Raw genomic sequence first — 12104 nt, 5'->3', positions numbered from 1 at the left:
TTCCCAATAGTGGCAAATTTTTGTCCTTTCAGAGTGGGCTTGATATTGAAAAGTTTTTAGGAGTCAAAGCTAATTAATTTGTTTGGTGATTATGCTGATGGTGACTCTCATGACTTCTTTCAGTAGTTTCTAAGCTGGTCCTGAAAGAGGTTAGAAGTGCCTGGGTGTCTAACTTCCCAAAGCTACCCATTTGGAGGATAAATGTTGAGATAAACAACAAATATTGAGATAAACAACTACCTAAGCCCTATTTTGCTTTCATATTCTAAAACAATTATTTTTAGACCAGAAAGAGTAGAGTCTATATAGTTAAAGAGAACTGAAATCTGAGGGTAGGCTTAAAATAAATATACAGAATTATTTCTTTAACAAACTCAAGTCTTATGTCCCAACTCTGAGGGGGAAAAAATCACATAACTTCACCCATCAAATTATAGAGCTGTAGCAAATATCTTCAAGCCCTTTGACCTCTCAACATTATCTGGTTCTATGAAATCACAAGGCCATTTGCAGAAGTTTATGAATCACAGTGGCAAAAGACAGCAAAAGTCTAGTGAGTTGTTCAATTTTTCATTTAACAAATAATTATTGAGCTCCTACTATGATGATTAGAAGACCAAGCCCTGATGAGGATTACCTGCCACTATATTCACATTTCAGTAATCACTCCTGATGAGCTTAATATTTGTCATCAGAAATATTTTGAAATTGGTTATTTTAAAAGTGAGGCTGGGCGCGGTGGCTCACGCTTGTAATCCCAGCACTTTGGGAGGCCGAGGCAGGTGGATCGTGAGGTCAGGAGATCGAGACCATGGTGAAACTCAGTCTCTACTAAAAATACAAAAAATTAGCTGGGCGTAGTGGTGGGCGCCTGTAGTCCCAGCTACTCAGGAGGCTGAGGCAGGAGAATGGCGTGAACCCGGGAGGCAGAGCTTGCAGTGAGCCGAGATCGCGCCACTGCACTCCAGCCTGGGCGGCAGAGCAAGACTCCGTCTCAAAAAAAAAAAAAAAAAAAAAAAAAAAGAAGCTCCTGGCTGACCAGGCTGAGGCCCAAAGGTCTCAGACCAAGGAAGCACGCAAGCGCCATAAAGAGCGCCTCCAAGCCAAGAAGGAGAAGATCACCAAGACTTTGTCCAAGGAGGAAGAGACCAAGAAATAAAAGCTCCCCCTTTGTCTGTACATTACTAGCCTCTGTGATTACATAGTTCAGGCATTAAAATAAAACAAGCCTTTATCTACAAAGAAAAGAAAAATATAAATAAAAACAAAAGTGCGTTGTAACTGTTGGGATTGTAAAATGGTGCAACTGCTATGGAAAACAGTATGGAGTTACTTTAAAAAAAGTTAAAAATAGGCCGGGCATGGTGGCTCACACCTGTAATCCCAGCAGTTTGGTAGTCCCAGACAGGTGCATCACGTGAGGTCAGGAGTTCGAGACCAGCCTGACCAACATGATGAAACCCCATCTCTACTAAAAATACAAAAACAATTAGGCGGGCATGGTGGCAAGTGCCTGTAGTCTCAGCTATTCAAGAGGCTGAGTCATGAGAATCGCTGGAACCCAGGAGGCGGAGGTTGCAGTGAGCTGAGATCGCGCTACTGCCCTCCAACCTGGGTGACAAAGCGAGACTCCATCTCAAAAAAAAAAAAAAAAAAAAAAAGAGGGGCTGGGTGCAGTGGCATGTGCCTGTAGTCCCAGCTACTGAGAGGTTGAAGAAGGAGGATCACTTGAGGCCAAGAGTTTGAGGCTAGCCTGGACAATACGGTGAGGCCCTGTCTCTAAAAATGAACAAATAAACAAAATAAAAATTATTGATGGTAAATTTTGTTATGTATTTTTTACCACAATAAAAATAATTGCACATAAATGCATAGTAAATACAGTGATGGAGGCCATGCATGGTGGGTCACGCCTGTAATCCCAGCACTTTGGGAGGCCAAGGCAGGCGGATTGCCAGAGGTCAGGAGTTCAAGACCAGCCTGACCAACAGTGAAACCCTATCTGTACTAAAATAGAAAAATTGCCGGGCGCGGTGGCTCATGCCTGTAATCCCAGCACTTTGGGAGGCCGAGGTGGGGGAATCACGAGGTCAGGAGATCAAGACCATCCTGGCTAATGAGGTGAAACCCTGCCTCTCCTAAAAAATACAAAAAATTAGCCAGGCGTGGTGGCGGGCGCCTGTAATCCCAGCTACTCTGGAGGCTGAGGCAGGAGAATGCGTGAACCGGGAGGCGGAGCTTGCAGTGAGCCAAGATCAAGCCACTGCACTCCAGCCTGGGTGACAGAGCAAGACACCATCTCAAATAATAATAATTTAAAAATAATAAAAAGAAAAATACAAAAATTAGCTGGGTGTGGTGGCACGCACCTGTAGTCCTAGCTACTTGGAAGGCTCAGGGAGGAGAATCACTTGAACTGGGAGGCAGAGATTGCAGTGAGTCGAGACCACACCATTGCACCCCAGCCTGGGTGACAGAATGAGATTCCGTCTCAAAAACAAAAAATTATCCAGGTGTGGTGGCACCTGCCTGTAATCCCACCTACTCAGGAGGCTGAGACAAGAGAAACGCTTGAACTCAGGAGGCAGAGGTTGCAGTGAACCCAGATTGTGTCATTGCACTCCAGCTGGGCAACAGGAGCAAAACTCTGTCAAAAAGAAAGAAAGAAAGAGAGAGAGAGAGAAAGAGAGAAAAGGAAGGAAGGAGGAAGGAAGGAAGGAAGGAAGGAAGGAAGGAAGGAAGGAAGGAAGGAAGGAAAAGCAAAACATTTTTATTTCAACAAGACATTTGATCACTCAAATCTCATGAAATTCTTAAGCATTGGATGAATAAATGTTGATTGAGTACTAAAGGGATTATGCAAGATAACATTGGATGGAAGCTCCTATTCGCTCCCACTCAAAAACTCTCTGTTGCCAAGTACCTCCCTGGAACCTTTTAAAAATCCACTCTCCATTAAGTTTCTCTTGCTGCTGCCCATGTTTCAGCTCTCAGTGCCTCTCATCTGAGCCATTGCATTAGAATGGGCTCTCAATAGACTTCCAACAAACCTTCCAATCTTTTCATATGCCTATCCATGTTTATAGTCGCTACCAGGTGAATTTTCCTGTGATACAGTGTTTCTGCTGATCAAAATCTTTCACAGCCTCATTACCTGTAAAACGTCCTCTTTGCCTATAAAATGACAAAGTGTTCATTACAAACTTCTTAATTCAAAGGGCCCTCTGATCTGCTCCCAAACTACCATTACAACTGTACAGTAAATTTTTCCCTATATGTATTAAACACTCAGGCCAGGGTGAGCGATCTGGTGTTTTCCTAACAGCACTTGAATTGTCCTGACTCTGAGCTTTTGCAGGGTCTCTTCCCTAAACTTAAATACTCCCCTTACCCTTCACACCCATACTGACATTGAGACCTTTCCAAATCTTAATACATGTTCAGGGACAGTGCAGATGTGATTTTATCTGAAATCTTACCGTACTTTGGTGGCACATAACTTGTATGTATTTTATCGCGAGCCAGGAAGCATCTTGAAGTCACAAATCATACCTAATCCACCTTTGTGTTATTCACAATGTGAAGGACATTGCCTTGCAGTTACTAAGAATTGAATAGATGTTCGTTGACTAAAGGAATAATGAATTACTATACCAAAATGCTGATTAAATAGATGGAGAGCAATTGGGAGAAAGCTCTCTGGGAGAGGATTACAAAGTTCTGTATTTGGGGTTTTCTTTGTCTAGTCTACATTTATCGTCATCAGCTTAAGGAGATGTTTATCTGATTTTGCATTTAACACGATGTGTAATTAATATGTTACATGGGCTGGGCGTGATGGCTCACGCCTGTAATCCCAGCACTTTGGGAGGCCGAGGCAGGTGGATCACCTGAGGTCAGGAGTTTGAGACTAGCCTGGCCAGCATGGTGAAACCTCATCTCTACTGAAAATACAAAAATTAGCTAGGTGTGGTGGTAAATGCCTGTACTCCCAGCTACTCGGAAGGCTGAGGCAGGAGAATCACTTGAACCCAGGAGGCGGAGGTTGCAGTGAGTCGAGATCGTGTCACTGCACTCCAGCCTGGGCAACAGAGTGAGACTCCATCTCAAAAAAAAAAAAAAAAAAAAAGGTTACATAGAATAAGAGTTTTCTCCACTCCTGGTAGTTGTCTAGGAAGTTGGAGACTAAGAAAAGAGGTCCTGAGGGACTCCTCAAGTGAAGATGAGGAGTACAACAATTTCCAACAGAGAGGAAGAGAGGAGGAAACAGGAGCCAGAAGTAATTCAGGCACCAGAAATGAAAGGGCAGGAAAAGAGAAGTGATGAAAGGTGTGCAGGAGAGGGGAGCATAGGATGTTTAGAACTAAGGCCAAGGGCACTGGGCATCCCTGTGGAATATGCCAGCAATGGGAAGAGTCTTAGAGGAACAGCCGAGGGCTGGCCACAGTCACTCATTCAACAAAGTTCTGAGCATAAAATGTGTTTCAGGCATGGATAGATGTTAGAAATACAGCTATAAGAAAATTATATAAATACTGACTGGGTGTATTGGCTCACGCCTGTAATCCTAGCACTTTGGGAGGCCAAGGCGGGTGGATTACCTGAGGTCAAGAGTTCAAGACCAGCCTGGCCAACAGGGTGAAACCTCACCTCTACTAAAAATACAAAAAATTAGCCAGATGCAGTGGCACATGCCTGTAATCCTAGCTACTCAGGAGGCTGAGACAGGAGAATCACTTGAACCCAGGAGGCAGAGGTTGCGGTGAGCTGAGATTGCATCACTGCACTCCAGCCTGGGCGACAGAGCAAGACATCGTCTCAAAAAAAAAAAAAAAAAAGAAAGAAAGAAAGAAAGAAAGAAAGAAAATTATATAGATACTGAATATTATGATGAAGGCTGTAATGTTCAGGATAATATAAGAACAGAGTTTAAGGAACAATTTATATTCCTATGGTGGAATGAGATGGGAAAGGAGAGAGCATGCTACCAAAAAATGTGAGGAGTCTCAAATTTTTTCTTGCTTGCAAGCCAACAAGTTAGCCTACCACTGTTTCATGGATGCAGTGTCAGAGATGAAGGACATTATTTTGTTCATGGCAATAGTAATAATCAGAGTATCAGCAATTTTGCGTCAATTCCCAGGTCTCAAATCCCACAGAGCAACACAAAGGGAGCCGGCAATGGGAAGAGTCTTAGAGGACTCTTCTCCTGTACGTGCAGTGGGTTGTGTTACAAAACTTAGAGAACCCAAATATTTTATAATGGGCCGTAAGCATGCCTGCCTTGCTTTGGAGGGAGACACTATTTTTGTCTTCCAAGGCTGTTCACTATACAAACATTCTTGAAGATACAGTTCACATCAAAGTGCACTCAGTGTTTTTCCTGCAAGTCGTGCAAGAGACTCATGGAGAAATATCACCTAACATGTGCTGCACAGGGGAGCTTGTATCTGTGGTGAAACTGGAGGGTGAGTTGAAGTTTTCTAGTTGGACTGGATTGGCCTTCCAGAGAGAACAATAGGAATAAGGCATTGAAGTATGAAAGACCGAGGCATATTCAGGAAACTACAGGTAGTTTAGTACAGCTAGAGTGCAGGCCACATTGGAGAGAAAAGAGGCATGCCATGCAAAGGAGCTTGAACCTTTTTTTTCTTTGAGATGGAGTCTCGCTCTGTTGGCCAGGCCGGAGTGCAGTGGCGAGATCTCGGCTCACTGCAAGCTCCGCCTCCCAGGTTTGCACCATTCTCCTGCCTCCTCCCGAGTAGCTGGGACTACAGGCACCCACCACCACACCCAGCTAATTTTTTGTATTTTTAGTAGAGATGGGGTTTCACTGTGTTAGCCAGGATGGTCTTGATCTCCTGACCTCCTGATCCGCCCGCCTCGGCCTCCCAAAGTGCTGGGATTACAGGTGTGAGCCACCACACCCAGCCAGGAGCTTGAACCTTGTCCTGGAGGCCTTGATTTCCCAAAGGCCACCCTTTGGAATAGTTGCCATGTTTCAGCTCTCAGTACCTCTCATCTGAGCCATCGCATTAGAATGGGCTCTCAACAGTCTTCCAACAAACCTTCTAATATTTTCATATGCCTATCCATTTTTATAGTTACTGCTAGGCGAATAGATGCCCTGTTCCAGGTGCTTTAGCAGTTTTATCTCACTCAATCCTCATAACTAGATAAGTCTGGTAGAACTACTCTCATTTTACAGATGAGCAGAAGCTCAGAGAGGTTAAGTCGCTTAGTCCAGATCACACAGCAGATAGATGACAAAGGCATGATTTTCCCCCAAGTCTACCTGACTTAGAGTTTTTGTCCTTAGAATTCTGAGTATACTGTGAAAAGTAGAAGAGAGAGAGGAGTGATAGCTAGATGCAGACAGATAGAACTACTGACAGACTCTAACAAGGTAATTTTTATTAGCTGAGAGTTGATTCTCTATTTCCTGCGCTCTGAAATGACACTTCTCACTGGTTCTTTCTGTCACACTCCCCATTCTCCTCTCAATCTACCTGAGACTGCCACCTTTTTTCTGCTTTGCATGGACTAGTAAACCACAGACAACTTGTAGATAGGGGATGTGAAATATCTCCCTTGCTTTTCATGTAGCATGGAATTTCACTGAGATAAACATAAACTCCTACTCTTTGGTTAATTCAGTTGCATTGATGGATAAGAGTCAGGGTCGGGCATAGGGAAACCTGACTATTGGTGCAGTTGGTGAGAAGACTTGCAGGTATTGATTACAACTGAACCAACAATGTGTGTGATTGTCAGTCTCACTAAGGCAAACCTGTGCTGTGCTCATTGATGCGTATTGCCCAGGACAAGGAAAGCTTAGTTTCATATACACCACTTTGGTCATACTAGGTCTGGCATATTATAGTCATCTCTGAATTCTACGTTTTAAGAGGCAAAGACAGCCAAGAATGCAAGCAGAGAACAACTAAGAAGGTAAGATGTTTGGAAACCAAAATACAGAAGGTCTCCAACTTACAATGGATTGACTAACAATTTTTTAACATTACAATAGCGCAGAGACAATACACATTCAGTAGAAACTGTACTTTGGATTTTGAATTTTGATCTTTTCCCAGGGTAGTGAAATGCGATGTGATGCTCTCTCACAATGCTGGGCAGCCTTAATGGACCACAGTTCCCAGTCAGCCACATGATCAGGAGGGTAAACCACCATGAGATAGTCAGCACTTTATTATGAAATAGGCTCTGTCTAGTTCAACCATTGTGGAAGTCAGTGTGGCGATTCCTCAGGGATCTAGAACTAGAAATACCATTTGACCCAGCCATCCCATTACTGGGTATATACCCAAAGGACTATAAATCATGCTGCTATAAAGACACATGCACACGTATGTTTATTGCGGCACTATTCACAATAGCAAAGAGTTGGAACCAACCCAAATGTCCAACAACAATAGACTGGATTAAGAAAATGTGGCACATATACACCATGGAATACTATGCAGCCATAAAAAATGATGAGTTCGTGTCCTTTGTAGGGACATGGATGAAACTGGAAAACATCATTCTCAGTAAACTATCGCAAGGACAAAAAAACCAAACACCGCATGTTCTCACTCATAGGTGGGAATTGAACAATGAGAACTCATGGACACAGGAAGGGGAACATCACACTCCGGGGACTGTTGTGGGGTGCAGGGAGGGGGGAGGGACAGCATTAGGAGATATACCTAATGCTAAATGACGAGTTAATGGGTGCAGGAAATCAACATGGCACATGGATACATATGTAACAAACCTGCACATTGTGCACATGTACCCTAAAACCTAAAGTATAATAAAAAAATAAAAAATAAAAAAATAAAAATAAAAAAAATAAAATAAAATAGGCTCTGTGTTAGACGATTTTGCCCAACTGTGGGTGAATGTAAGTGTTCTGAGCATGTTTAAGGTAGGCTAGGTCAAGCTGTGATGTTTGGTAGGTTAGGTGTATTAAATGCATTTCTTTTTATTTCTTTTTGAGACGGAGTCTCACTCTGTCGCCCAGGCTGGAGCGCAGTGGTGCAATATCGGCTCACTTCAACCTCCACCTCCTGGGTTCAAGCGATTCTCCTGTCTCAGCCTCCTGAGTAGCTAGAATTAACAGGCCTGCATCATCACATCTGGTTAATTTTTATATTTTTAGTACAGATGGGGTTTCACCATGTTGTCCAGGCTGGTCTTGAACTCCTGGCCTCAAGTGATCCGCCCACCTCGGCCTCCCAAAGTGCTGGGATTACAGGCGTGAGCCACCGCACCTGGCTAAAATGCATTTTTGACAATATTTTCAATATACGATGGGTTTATGGGCGTTCCAACCACATTGTAAGTTGAAGAGCATTTGTGACACTAACATCAGCAACAGCAATAGCTAATCCATTTTACAGAGAAGGACACAGGTTTGGAGGGGTTAAGAAATTTTCCCAGCCGAGCGCAGCAGCCCACGCCTGTAATCCCAGCACTTTGGGAAGCGGAGGCAGGTGGATCACCTGAGGTCAGGAGTTCAAGACCAGCCTGGCCAACATGGTGAAACCCAGTCTCTACAAAAATACAAAAAAAAATTAGCCGGGCATGACGGCAGGTGCCTGTAATCCCAGCTACTCAGGTGGCTGAGGCATGAGAATCATCTGAACCTGGGAGGTGGAGGTTGCAGTGAGCCAAGATCGTGCCATTGTACTCCAGCCTGGGCAACAGAGCAAGACTGTCTCAGAAAAAAAAAAAAAAAAATTCCCAAGGTCATACAACCAGTAAGTGATAATGGAGAGAATTCAAATTTGGGCTTCTCTGATCCGTGCTTTATTGCTTCATGTATATTCTTTCCTTAACAACACCAAGAGTGGCTTTATCCCTGGGCCCCTATTTGTGTAGGGTTCACAGGTCCATAGTAGACAGGATTTAATATCAATTAAATTCTTATTTTAGGGATTCAACCACGATGCAAATGACAAGCAAAATACACACACGCATGAAAATATAGGGTGCCCGAATATAACTTCTAGGATCTAAAAGGGAATCATCCCCTCCTCTTCAGCAATGGTCTTATCTTCCTCTAAGAGTCCTATTTCCGGCTGTTTTATATAACTTAAGGAGAAGAAAGAAAAAACTTAGGAAATGAAAAAGTTGAGGAGGCTGAAGAAAAGAGTGATAATGAGAAGAGGTGGAAGAAATGTATAAAGAAGTAAATAAAAGTTGTGGGAAAAAAATCACAACAACATCAAAATAGCTGTGGATTTTGAAAAGTCTCCATCTGGGCTGGGTGCTGTGGCTCATGCCTGTAATCCCAGAACTAGGGAGGCCGAGACGGTGGATCACTCGAGGTCAGGAGTTTGAGACCAGCCTGGCCAACATGGCGAAACCCCATCTCTACTAAAAATACAAAAAATTAGCCGGGCATGATGGTGGATGCCTATAATCCCAGCTACTCGGGAGGCTGAGGCAGGAGAATCACTTGAACCCGAGAGGCAGAGGTTGCAGTGAGCCGAGATGGCGCCATTGCACTTCAGCCTGGGCAACAAAAGTGAAACTCTATCTCAAAAACAAAAAACAAAAAGAAAGTCTCCATCTGCCCACCCACCCTACTGCAGATCTCCTGTCCATTGAAGAGGTGCAGGGTCCTACTTGTGCTCTGTTTGGCGGATGAGAGAAGAAAAAAGTGGTGGTGAGGGGAGAAAATGCTGTGGACTAAGATACTGGCCCCAACACCTTCATGCTTCATTAGAGGCACTCTGGGGGTTTAAAGGGACTTCAGCACTCCATTTCCAGACACACCCATGCTAAGCTTTTACTTAGTACTTTCATAAATCTTTTATGACCGTCCTCAAATAGTGCACCATGCCTCAACACCTTTACATAGCACCTAGCAAAGTGCTTTGCACACAGCAGATGAGGGGGTCCCCAAATTTTTGAGGGGAGGAACAAATTGTTTTTCACTTTGTCCCCTGGTGAATGGAGAGGTACGGATAGTCTATAGTCCATGGTTGGTTCGTGTGTGGTGGGGTGATGTGGCAGTAGGAGTAGGGAAAGGAAAGATCGTTCACAATTAGAAGCCTCTGAACTGTGTCCTCCCTACCCCCAACTCACCTGGCCAGCATCTCAAGTGCCAAGCCTTCAAGGAACACCACACTCTCTCCACTTTCTGCCATGGGAAATTGTGATGATGCACGTGGAGAGAGATATCATGGCAACTTCTAGCCCATACTTTACTGACGTCTCAATTTTATGAACCAATCATTTTCCTGATCAGCTCCTCAAGGACTTCTACAAATTGTTAAGTATTTAACGTCTCATTGAAAATGGGTTTTATATCATTGGAAGATTTCAAACTTGTCACTCTGTATTGGTCTACTATTGTTCCTGCTCCTATCTACCGTGAACCATAGCATTAGTGGTATTTAGTAGTTGCTGTTTACTCTCTGCTGGGTAGCTGTATCCACACTGACCGCCATTTAGGAACCCAGAAACCTGTAGATTCTTGACACTAAGTACACATGCTTCCAGCTAACAAACATGTTTGTGTATTTCTCTAGTTTGTAGGTTGATGGCTATCATTGGCAAGGGATACTATGTGCAGGAGGTTTGGGGAGAATAGTTGTAATAATTATAATCAGAGACATAGACTTTTTTAAAGGTTGTATAAGATTTCCAAAGATTTTTAGACCAGTGCAAGGTATTTTCTAGATCTCTCAACTATGAGACTTAGAAAAGACAAATGAAAAGGTAATAAATGTAGGGGAATATGTAACTGTTAAATTATAATCCTATTACTTGGGTTTTGGGATTTTTCAGAAAACTGATATTCTGTAGGTTTACATTTTTTGTTAAAATAAAGACATGACTAAAATGTTGGTAACTGCCCTGTATTTGTTTTAAAAAAATACTGCCTACCAATAAATACTCATTTTTAAATACTCACAAGGTAAAGCAGCTGTCTTTTGTAGCGTTTTTAGTGTTAACATAAGAACTGTGAACAAAGACTGAGTATTTTGGTATGTTTTCATTTTTCTGAGATAATAATGTATGCCTATATATTTGGGGGATTAGTAAGTATGAGTTATCACAAGGAGCAACAAAAATTAATCCTTTTTGATTATGTATGTTTAAAAAATTAGAGGAGTTTTTTTTTTTTTTTTTTTTTTTTTTTGAGATGGGGTCTTCGCTCTGTCACCCAGGCTGGACTGCAGTGGCATGATCTTGGCTCACTGCAAGCTCTGCCTCCTGGGTTCATACCATTCTCCTGCCTCAGCCTCCAAAGTAGCTGGGACTACAGGTGCCTACCACCACACCCGGCTAATTTTTTGTATTTTTCAGTAGAGACGGGGTTTCACCGTGTTAGCCAGGATGGTGTCGACCTCCTGACCTCGTGATCTGCCCGCCTGGGCCTCCCAAAGTGCTGGGACTACAGGCATGAGCCACCACGCCTGGCCCTTTTTTTTTTTTAAACACAGAATCTCATTCTGTCGCCCAGGCTGGAGTACAATGGTGAGATCTCGGCTCACTGCAACCTCTGCCTCCTGGGTTCAAGCAGTTCTGCCTCAGCCTCCCAAGTAGCTGGGACTACAGACACCTGCCACCGCACCCGGCTAACTTTGTATTTTTGGTAGAGACAGAGTTTCACCATGTTGGCCATGCTGGTCTTGAATTCCTGACCTCAGGTGATCCACCCCTCGGCCTCCCAAAGTATAGGCATGAGCCACCGTGCCCAGCTGGAGATCTGAATTTTAAAGCTCAATTCTTAAAAGTTTTCCTTTAGGTTTGATGTCGACAGAGTAATCATATTGCTGTTTATAACAACCAAATCCCATTTATCACTGAATGGCAACCAACATGGAATGGTACCCTGGGTCCTCGCTTTTAGTTCAAAGCCCTTGTACTGGTGAAGAAAGTGTTGATTTCTTCAAAGTCTTCACAGAAGCTCCTTTTCAGCCTTTGAGAATGCAGGGACTCCTTTTCTGAGTCCCACAGAAATTGTTCTGCTTTATCACCTTAAATATAGGGAAGGAGGGAGGAGTTGCTCTCTCTTCTTCCTCCTCTACTTGAGGAATCTTACTTCGCTCAAGGGTGTTCTGACTGAAATCTTGCTGTGTGTT

Source organism: Nomascus leucogenys, chromosome 6 (genome assembly GCF_006542625.1).
Source record: "Nomascus leucogenys isolate Asia chromosome 6, Asia_NLE_v1, whole genome shotgun sequence".
NCBI lineage: Eukaryota > Metazoa > Chordata > Mammalia > Primates > Hylobatidae > Nomascus > Nomascus leucogenys.
This window is presented reverse-complemented; position numbering follows the sequence as displayed.